Source organism: Meles meles, chromosome 4, assembly GCF_922984935.1.
Source record: "Meles meles chromosome 4, mMelMel3.1 paternal haplotype, whole genome shotgun sequence".
Classification (NCBI taxonomy): domain Eukaryota; kingdom Metazoa; phylum Chordata; class Mammalia; order Carnivora; family Mustelidae; genus Meles; species Meles meles.
Window position 1 is genome coordinate 90,170,155 of NC_060069.1, and position 11,738 is coordinate 90,181,892.

Below are 11,738 nucleotides of genomic sequence, written 5' to 3' on the forward strand. Positions count from 1 at the left end.
ACTACTTTTGTACTCTAACTCTAACCAGCTAGTGCTGCCCCCACTGCACTGCTGTCAGGTGTGGCAGGGAAACACCCACCCCACCTAGCAGCTTCCTTGGCTCAAACATACCCCCCACACCACTGATGCTGTCATGTCAGAGACAGTGGGCAAGTGCCCCGCTTCCCTGTGCCATAGCTGCAGCCCCACCAGAGGTAGCAGGTGAGTCTACCCACACCACTGCTATGGCCACACCAGAAACAGCAGGTAAACACCCTGCCCCTTACACCAACAAACCACCCCAAAGCCAGAGGACACATGCAGCCCACACAGGGGATTACCCTGAGTGCCATGCTTTGGTGAACGGAAGGAATGCATTTCTGCCCTTCAGGGGCCTGAAACAATCAGAGAGACAATTTGAGAGATAACCAAGAGCTAAGGCATTGTTAAATAGTAAGGTTCACATCCCATATAGGGTCACCCCTTTAAAACTGGAAGAAATAGCTGTTTTGCTTAACACATAGAAACAAAGGTAGAGGGACAAGCAAAATAAAGAAACAGAACTATGTCGAAAATGACAGTACAAGATAAAAGCCTAGGGAGGGAAAAAAAATGAAATGAGTTCAAAGTAATTGTCCTAAGAATGCTCACCAAACTCAGGGAGAGATTGTATGAACACAGCAAGAACTTCAACAAAGAGAACAAAAATATAAGAAAGTACCAAACAGGAATAACAGAGCTGAAGATTAATAACTAAACTGAAAAATACACTAAGGGGATCCAACAGCAGACTAGCTGAAGCAGAAGAACAAATCAGTGGTCTGGAACACAGGACGGTAGAACTTACCCAAACAAAGCAGCAAAAGAAAAAGAGAATTTTAAAAAATGAATCTATTATGAATGAAATGAGCCCAAGCTGTCTATACATTTTGCTCTTCCTGTGCCTTAAATATGAGGTTGGCAAAATCAGTGCCTGTTGTGGGAGTACCTGTTGCATTAGGAATGATTGAGGAAGCTTCTTCTTTCTTCCGTCCATCTCCACAACTGCTTTTGGAGCTTGACAGTGTAATTGCTGTCTCTTTCAGAACAATGAGGAAAAGGGTAAAGAACTGAAGGAAATATGCCATTTTCAGTGGACAGGCAAGCATGATGCTTTTGAAATTTTAGTGCACCAACAAGCATTTTGTTTTATGTTTGGATGGTATAAACAGTGACACAAATATTAGATGGAATGACTATACAGATGGTTGAACTTTTATGCTCTGTAGTGCAGTAACAGATTTTGATTTCATCATTACCATTGCTGATCTTGAAAATGTTCTACCTTTCACACGAGCCTTTTGGAAAAATCTCCAAGGGAAAACCTCAAATGTCTTCTTAGCAGCCAGGAGCTTGACTGCAGTGCTGCATTCACTAAATGAAGTGGTAGGAAATACTGAAGTTTCTCGTGAATTTTGGTTTGAACAAGCCACAAAATTGGCAAGTAAACTTGATATTCAGATGAAACTCCCTGGGAAATTCCACAGAGCTCAGCAAGGTAATCTGGAATCTCAGCTCACCTCTGGGAGTTACTATAAAGAAACTAAGAGTTCCAACAGTGAAACACATTATTCAGGAACTCAAAGATATAATATCAGAACAGCACCTCAAAGCTCTTAAATGCCTATCTCCTGTACCCTCTGTCATGGGACAGCTCAAATTTAACACATCAGAGGAGCACCATACTGACATGTACAGAAGTGACTTGCCCCATCCCAACACACTCTCACCTGAGCTGCATTGCTAGAGAATCAAGGCGGAAAATGGAGGGAAAGATAAAGAGCTTCCATCCACCATTTATGAAACCCTGGATCCACCAAACATCAAGTTTTTCCCTGATGTTTATGCATTGCTTGAAAGTTCTATGTATTCTTCCTGTAATGAAGGTTTGAGAATGAATGCTATGAAAATGGGCAAAAGCATTTCAAAGCATACCTGAGGAACACTTTGACACACCAAAGGTCAAGTAACTTGGCTTTGCTTAACATTTGCTTAACATTTGATATAAAACATGATCTGCATTTAATGGTAGAATATATGTCAAACTCTATACAACTAAGTCCGAGCTTCTTACAGATAACTCAGAAAACACTGAAAGTACCTAAGAGACTTTTAAAGTAGTCTTTCTCATGTGTTTGATATAAGGAAAAATCTGCAAGAAATTTGAAAACATCTTACAGAAAAGCCATCATGTTTATGTAGGCCACTTAATCACTATCTTGACCTATTGACCTCTCGTTGAGCACATTAGCCTTTGATAAATGGCCCTTGTTTAAACTCTCATGCTTTGGAGACATCTGTTCTTCCAGAAGATAGCATTGGAAGTGCCACATTACACTTCTATGAGATCTCTGCTAATGGCACTTGGGAATTGTTATTGTTAAGTCATTTTAGACACAACATTTATTATCACTGAATCCGATTGTCAGGTGTTGAATTATCAGTTCTTGATCAGTTCTTGAAGATATAGATTTTGAAGAGTGTGGGAGGAAAGAATACATTTTATAAAATGTTACAATGAAGCTCACGAATGACCTTTGAATAGTAGGAGTGCTAGTATGTTAAAAATCTATAATGGACAGTTAAGGGAGTCCCCAGACAGAGGGAGGAGAAATGTGTGAGCCTGCAAAGCAAGGATTGCATGTAGATTTTTGTCTTTGTCAAATGAACTTAAAATAACAAGCTACAGTTAAAGTTTGAATGGAGAGCCTGCCATTGTTGCTCCACATTGGGTTGTTGCTGTTTATATTCCTTTGTTGAGTCTACATCTTCATAAGTTCTTTAGCAAATATACACTGAATACCTACACCTTCATAAGCGTTTTAGCCAGTATATATTGAACACCTCTGTTCATGGTCAAGACAGGATCAGATACTAACATATCTGGATACTAACAACTGATTTGTCTGTTTTCCTCTGTCTTTTTCCATGACTATATCTACTGCCTCATCTTGATTTATAAACACAATCTGGAAAGCTTACAAAAATAAGTATTTTGTGATTTATCTAGGAATAACATAGAAAATATTATTGTTATTTTTGGTGAAAAAATCAATTTTGTACAGTTTATTTCAACTTAAATAAAATGCGGTTTTAAAAAAGTTAAAGATAAAAAGAGAATCTTAAAAGCAATAAGAAAAAAAAATTACTTGTTACATATAAGGGAACCCCCATAAGACTATCAGCTGATTTCTAAGTAGAAATTTTGCAGGTTAGAGAAAGTGGCATGATATTCAAAATACTAAAAGGAAAAAAAAAAAAAAAAAGAAAGAAAAAGAAAAAAAAAAAAACACCTTTCCAAACAAGAATACTCTGCCTAGCAAGATTATCATTACATAGCTGGGGAAAAAATAGTTTTTCAGAAAAATACAAACTAAAGGAGTTCACCATAAAAAAAACAGCCCTACAAAAACATGTTAAAGGGACTACTTTAAGCTGAAAAGACAAGGTAATAATTAGCAACAAGAAAATATAATGTAAGCAAAAAATTCACTGGTAAAGGTAAATATATAATAAAGGAAGTAGATTAATCATTTTTAAAGCTAGTAGGAAGGCTAAAAAGACAAAAATAGTGGAAATAACTATACCTACAATAATTTTCTAAGGGATACACATAATAAAGAGGTAAAATGTGACATCAAAACCATATGTAGCCATAAAACAAACACCTATAAAAAGTACAAAAAGAAAAAAAAAATACCAAAAGGACAGTGAGAAAAAGAATCTAAGCATAATACTAGAGATATCAAACCACAAGGGTAAAAAGCAAGAGAAGAATAAAAGAACAGGGAGAAAGTACAAAACATCCAGAAAACAACAAAATGTCAATAAGTATCTACCTAAAAATAATTACGTGTGAACAGATAAAACTTTACAACCAAAAGATGCAGTGTGGCTAAATTTATAAAAACAAGACCCATCAATATGTTGCCTACAAGAGTCACTTCAGATGTAAGGACAATACTTATTGAAAGAGACGGAAAGAAAAAAAAAACAATTCATGCAAATGGAAATGAAAAGAAAGCTGGGGTAGAGAAACTTAGAAAAAAATAGACTTTAAAGCAAAGACTGTAATAAAAGACAAAGATGGGCATTATAGAATCATATAGGAGTCAATCCAATAAGAAAACATAACATTTGTAAATATTTATGTACCCAACATAGACACCTAAATATAAAAGCAGATATTAATAGAAATAAAAGAAATAAACTGATGGCAATACAATAATATTAGGGGTCTTCAATACAACATTTACTTCAATGGATAGTTCATCCACACAGAAAATCAATTAAGAGTTACGGGTCTTAGGGTGCCTGGGTGGCTCAGTTGGTTAGGTGACTGCCTTGGGCTTGGGTCATGATCCCAGAGTCTCTGGATTGAGTCCGGCATCAGGCTCCCTGCTCAACAGTTAGTCTGCTTCTCCCTCTGACCCTCCCTCCTCTTATGTTCTCCCTCTCTCATTCTCTTTCTCTCAAATAAATATTTTTTAAAAAGATATGAGTTATGGGTCTTAAATGACACGTTAGACCAGATAGACATAATAGATGTATACAGACTATTCCATCCAAAAGTAGCAGACTACATATATTTCTCAAGAATACATGGAACATTCTCTAGGATAGATCATACATTAGGCCACAAAACAAGCCTCAGTAAGCCTGAGAAGACTGAAATCAATCAAGAATCATTTCAACCACAATAGTATACATTTACAAATCAATTATAAGAAGAAAATGAAAAATCACAAATGTGAGGAGATAAAACAACATACTACTGCAAACCAATGGGTCAAAAAAGAAACCAAAAAATACCCTGAGACAGAGAGAACATACCAAAATGTATGGGGTGCAGCAAGTCAGTACCAAGAGTGACGTTTATAGCAACAAAGGTCTCTCTCAAGAAACAAGACAAATCTCAAAAAATCTATATTTATACCTAAAGGAACTAGAAAAGGAATAAAAAAGGCAAAGCCCAAAGTCAGTAGAAGGAAGGAAATAATAAATATTAGAGAAGAAATAAATGAAATTCATTTAAAAGACAATAGAGAAGATCAATAAAATAAGACTATTTATTTGAAAAGATAGACAAAATTGGTAAATATTTAGCTAGATAGATCAAGAGAAAAATAAAGAGCCTAAGTGAATAAAGTCAAAATGAAAACTGAGAAGTTAGAACCAATGTCATAGAAATACAAAGAATCATAAGAGACAGCTATGAACAGTTATAAGCCAACAAATTATATAACCTGGAAGAAATGGTTACATTTCTTAAAACATCCAACCTACCAACACTGAATCATGAAGAAACAAAAAATCTAAATTAATCAGTAAAGAATAAAGAGACTGAATTAGTAATCAAACCCTTCCAACACAGAAAAGCCCAGGACCAAATAGGTCACTGGTAAACTCTACCAAACATCTAAGAATTAATGTCAATCTTTTTCAACTCGTCCAAAAATTGAAGGTAAGGGAACACTCCCAAACTCATCTTCTGAAGTCAGCATTAACTTGATACAAAACCAGTCAAGGACAACACACATATACACAAAAATTACCGGCCAATATCCCTGATGAACATAAATGTAAAAGTCTTCAACAAAATATTAGCAAACCAAATTCAATAATACATTTAAAGGATTATACACCATGATCAAGTGGGATTTATTCCAGGGATGCCTGGATGGCTCAACATCTGCATATCAATGTCACATTAGCAAAATGGAGAATAAAAATCGTATGATCATCTCAATAGATGCATAGAAAGCATTTAATGAAATCTGACATACATTTATGATAAAAATTCTTCAAAAAAGTGGGTATAGATGGAACATACCCCAACATAAGAAAGGTCATATATGACTAATCCACAGCTAACATCAAACTCAATGGCAAAAACCTAAAAGCTTTTCCCTTACAATCAGGAACAAGACAAGGATGTCCACTCTTGTCACTTTTATTAAAAGAGTAGTGGAATCCTTGCCAGAGCAATTAAACAGAAAAAGAAATCAATGTCTCCATATTGGAAGGAAGAAGCAAATTATTACTATTTATGGATGACATGATCATATAGAAAGAGAATGCTTAAAACCTCACCAAATAAAACCTGGTAGAGCTTAAAAAAAAAAAAAACAGATTTAGAAAAGTTTCAGGGTACAAAATCAATATGCAAAAATCCATTGCATTTTTATAGATTAACAACAAACTATAAGAAAGAAGTTAAGAAAACAATCCCAATTATAGTAGCATGAAAAAATTATAGTTGTTATAAATTTAACCAAGACTGTCAGAGGCATATATTCTGAAAACTATAAGACATTGGTGAAAGAAATTGAAGACTCAAATAAATGAAAGCATATATTGTGCTCGTGGATAGAAACTTTTAATATCATTAAAATGTCCATACCACCCTAAGTAATATACAAATTCAATGCAAATCCTATCAGAATGCCAGTGGCATTTTTCACAGAAATAGAACAAGCATTCTAAAATGTGTTTGGAACCAAAAATTTTCAAATAACCAAAACAATATTGAGAAAGAAGAACAAAGCTGGAAGCATCACGTTCCCTGATTTAAACTACATTACAAAGATATAGTATTCAAAACAGTGTGGTATTAGCATAAAAACAGACATACTGATCAATAAAACAGAATAGAAAGTCCAGAAACTAACCCAAACATATATGGTCAATTAATTTATGACAAAGAGGCAAGAATATACTATGGGGAAGAGACAGTCTCTTCAACAAATGGTGTAGGGAAAACCGGACATTCACATGGAAAGGATGAAACTAGATCACTATCTCATACCATACACAAAAATTAACTCAGAATGGATAGAAGGATATAAAAGCAGAAACCATAAAATTCCTGGAAGAAAACATCTCTTAACATCTCTCTTGGTGGAATGTGTGTGTGTGTGTGTGTGTAGGATCTGACACCAAAGGCAATGGCAACAGAAGCAAAATAAACAAATGGGACTACAACAAACTAAAAAGCTTCTGCACAAAAAGGAAATGATTAATGAATTAAAAAGGCAACTTACTGAATGAGAGAAGATATTTATAAATCATATAACTGTTAAGGGGTTAATATCCAAAATATATGAAGAACTTATACTACTCAATAACAATAACAACTCCAATTACAAAATGAACAGAGGATCTATATTGACATTTTCCCACCAAAGACATACAAATAGCCAACAGGTACATGGAAAGATGCTCATCACTAATCATGACAGAAATGCAATTCAACACCACACTGTGATATCACCTCACACCTGTCAGAGTGGCCATTATCAAAAAAAAAAAAAAAAAAAGAAATAACAAGTGTTGGCAAGGATGTGGAGAAAAGCGAACCCTTGTGTACTGTTGATGGGAATGTACATTGGTACAGCCACAATGAAAAACAGTGAGGAGGTTCCTCAAAAAATTAAAAGTAGAACTACCATAGAATCCAACAATTCCACTTCTGAGCACCTATCTGAAGAAAACCAAAACAGTACTTTGAAAATATATATGCACCCCATGTTCATTGCACCATTACTTACAATATGCAATATACAGAAACAACCTGTGTCCATTGATAGATGAATGGATAAAGAAGATGCAGTATATATATACAATGGAAAATTATTCAGCCATATAAAAAATGAATTCTTCCATTTGTGAAAACATGGATAGATCTAGTGGGTATTGTTAAGTGAAATAAGTCAGAGAAAGGCAAACACCATATCATATAATTTATATGTGGAATCTAAAAGTAGAAAACAAATGAACAAACAAAAAAGAAAAACATAGATATAAAAAACAGACTGGTGTTTGCCAGAGGTGAGGGTTTGGAAAGTGGGACAAATGGGTGAAAGGGATCAAGAAGTACAAACTCCTAGTTATAAAATAAGTCCTGCATATGTAATATAAAGCATGGTAACTATAGTCTATCATATTGAATTATAAATTTGGGGGGGAGGGTGAACAAGGGGAGGACCAAATAGAAATATTAGAACTGAAAATGTAATACCTAAAAATGGAAAAAATCACTGGACAGACTTAATAGCAGATTAACTTAAAAGTCAACAACTTGAAGAGAGATCCATAGAATTTATCCAATTCTAAGAAAAGAGTAAAAGAATGGAAACACAAACAAAGCTCAGTGATCTGTTGGGTAATACTAGATAGAGTTCCAGCATATATTCAGTTGGATTCCTAGATATTAGGGAGGGAAACAGAGAAGGGAAGAAATTTTAAAGAAAAGTGGCTGAAATATAACCAAATTTTGGGGGAAATGTGGACTGACATATCCATGAAACTCAGAGAACCTCAAGATAGAAAAATACAAAGAAAACCGAGTAGAATAGACTAAGAGCAGAAAACCAAAGATAAAAAGGTATCATCATAGCTTACTATCATCAGACAAAAAGGGAGATAAAAGGTATGATGTCTTTAACGTTTTAGGAATTGAAACAAAATATTGCCAACCCACAATTCTATATTCAGTAAGATGACCTTTAAAAATGAAGGCAAAATAAATATTTTCAGATTAATAGAAGCTGAAAGAATTTATTGCCAGCAAATCTGCACTTTAAGAAATCCAAAAGGAAACTCTTCACCCTGATGGGAGGTGACACTATATAAAACTCAAATGTCCAAGAAAGAATGAAGTCACATGGAATCGTGAACATAGGGGTAAATATAAAAGTTATCTTTTTTCCCTTTGTCTTAATATCTGTAAAAGACAACTAACTCTGTAAGCCAAACTTTTATTTTACTTAAATTCAATTAGCCAAAAAATAATACATCATTAGTTTCAGATGTAGTGTTAAACAATCCATCAGTTGCCAATAACACCCAGTGCTCATAATACCACGTGTCCTCCTTAATGCCCATCACCCAGTTACCCCATCACCCTACCCACTTTCCCTTCACCAACCCTCATTTTTTTCCCCATAGTTAAGAGTATTTCATGGTTTCTCTCCCTCTCTGATTACTTCCCATTCATGACTTTTCCCTCCCATTATGATCCTCTACAGTTTCTTATACTCCACTTATGAGTGAAACCATATAATTGTCTTTCTCTGATTGACTTATTTCACTTAGCATAATACCCTCCAGTTCCATCCACATGTATGTAAATGGTAAATATTCATCCTTTCTGTGTGTGTGTGTATGTATGTGTGTATATATATATATACATACCACATCTTCTTTATCCATTCATCTGTCAAAGGACATCTCGGCTGCTTCCAGTCTGGTTATTATGGACATTGCTGCTATGAACATTGGGGTGCACATGCCCCTTCATTTCACATCTGTGTATTTAGGCTAAATACCCAGTAGTGCAATTGCTAGGTCATAGGGTAGCTCTATTTTCAACTTTTTGAGAAACCTCCATACTGTTTCCGGAGTGGATGTACCAGTCTCTATTCCCACCAACAGTGTAAGAGAGTTACCCTTTCTTCAAATCTTTGCCAATACCTATCTTTTCCCGACTTGTTAATTTTAGCCATTCTGATTGGTGTAAAGTGCTAGCTCACTGTGGTTTTGATTTGTAGCTCCCTGATGACAAGTAATGATGAGCATTTTCAATGTGTCTTTTGGCCAGTTGTATCATTGCAGAAATGTCCATTCATGTCTTCTGCCTATTTCTTTTTTAAAGATTTTACTTATTTGACAGACAGACAGAGATGACAAGTAGGCAGAGAGGCAGGCAGAGAGAGGAAGGCTGAGCAGAGAGCCCGACACCGGGTTCGATCCCAGGATCATGACCTGAGCCGAAGCAGAGGCTTAACCCACTGAGCCACCCAGGCGCCCCGACTTCTGCCCATTTCTTGATTGGATTATTTGTTCTTTGGGTGTTGAGTTTGATAAGTTCTCTCTCTCTCTCTCTCTTTTTTTAAAGATTTTATTTATTTATTGTCAGAGAGACAGAGAGCATGCGCACAAGCAGGCAGAGAGGCAGGCAGAGGCGGAGAGAGAAACAGGCTCCCTGCTGAGCAAGGAGCCCGATGCAGGACTCAATCCCAGGACCTTGGGATCATGACCTGAGCCGAAGCTGGGCAGCAGCTTAGCCGACTGAGCCACCCAGGGATCCCAAGTTTGATAAGTTCTTTAGAGATTTTGGATACTGGCCCTTTATCTGATATGTCACTAGCAAATATCTTCTCCCATTCTGTAGGTTGTCTTTTGGTTTTGTCAACTGTTTCCTTTGAAGTGCAGAAGTTTTTATCTTGATGAAATCCCAATAGTTCATTATTGCTTTTATTTCTCTCACCTTTGGAGATGTGTATATCAGGAAGTTGCTGTGGCCAAGATCAAAAAGGTTGCTGCCTATATTCTCCTCTAGGATTTTGATGGATTCTTGTCTCACATTTAGATCATTCATTCATTTTGAGTCATTTTGTGTATGGTATAAAAGAATGGCCCAGTTTCAGTCTTCTGCATGTGGTTGTCCAATATTCCTAGCACCACTTATTGAAGAGACTGTTCTTCTTCCATTGGATATTCTTTTCCTGCTTTGTTAAAGATTAGTTGACCATAGAATTGAGGGTCCATTTCTGGGTTCTCTATTCTGTTCCATTGATCTATGTGTCTGTTTTTGTGCCAGCACCATATTGTGTTGATAATCACAGCTTTGTAATAGAGCTTAAGTCTGGGATTGTGATGCCACCAGCTTTGGTTTTCTTTTTCAACATTCCTTTGGCTATTCAGTCTTCTCCAGTTTCCTACAAATTTCAAAATTATTTGTTCCAGCTCTGTGAAAAATGTCAATAATTTAATAGGTATTTTAATAGGGGTTGCATTGAATGTGTTGATTGCTCCGGGCAGCATAGACATTTTAACAATACATGTTCTGCCAATCAATGAGCATGGAATGTTTTTCCATTTTTTTGTGTCTTCTGCCATTTCTTTCAGAAGTGTTCCTTAGTTTTTAGAGTACTCATCCTTTACCTCTTTGGTTAGGTTTATTCCTAGGTATTTTAATGGGTTTTGGTGCAATTGTGAATGGAATCAATTCCTTAATTTCTCTTTCTTCAGTTACATTGTTAATGTATAGAAATGCAACTGATTTCTGTGCATTGATTTTGTATTCTGCCACATTCCTTATTTCCTGTACCAGTTCTAGTAATTTTGGGGTGTAGTCTTTTGAGTTTCCCATATAAAGTATCATGCCTTCAGCAAAGAGGGAGACTTTGACTTCTTCTTGGCCAATTTGAATGCCTTTTATTTCTTTTTGTTGTCTGATTGCTGAGGCTAGGAGTTCTAGCACAATGTTGAACAAAAGTGGTGAGAGTGGGCATCCCTGTCATGTTCCTTACCTTAGGGAAAAAAGTTATCAGTTTTTCTCCCATTGAGAATGAAGTTCACTGGACTTTTATGATACTGAGGTATGTTCCCTCTTTCCCTACACTGTGGAGCGTTTTAATCAAAAGAGGATGCTGTGTTTTGTCAAATGTGTAAGACAAATTTTTAACAATGTATAAGGAGATTATATCTTACAAACTTGTGAATACTGACACGAAGGACTGAAAAACTGCAGTGTACTGTTGCAAATTTCTTAATTTTGTACTGATATAATATTAATTTCAAGTGCTTTGTGGCAACATAAAAGCAATCAGTTAAAAATAATAATAAATAGGAAAAGATGTAGCTAAAAAGCATCAAGTAAATTTCTTTTTTTAAAGCACTGCAGGTGTTATCACATAACTTATTCAAGTTGGAAC

At 35.6% G+C, this 11,738-nt stretch overlaps 1 pseudogene; it reads left to right on the plus strand.

The window, feature by feature from the left end:
* Positions 1–125: 125 nt before the first annotated feature.
* On the plus strand, positions 126–2,123 carry LOC123940727 (annotated as a pseudogene).
* The last annotated feature ends 9,615 nt before the right edge of the window (positions 2,124–11,738 follow it).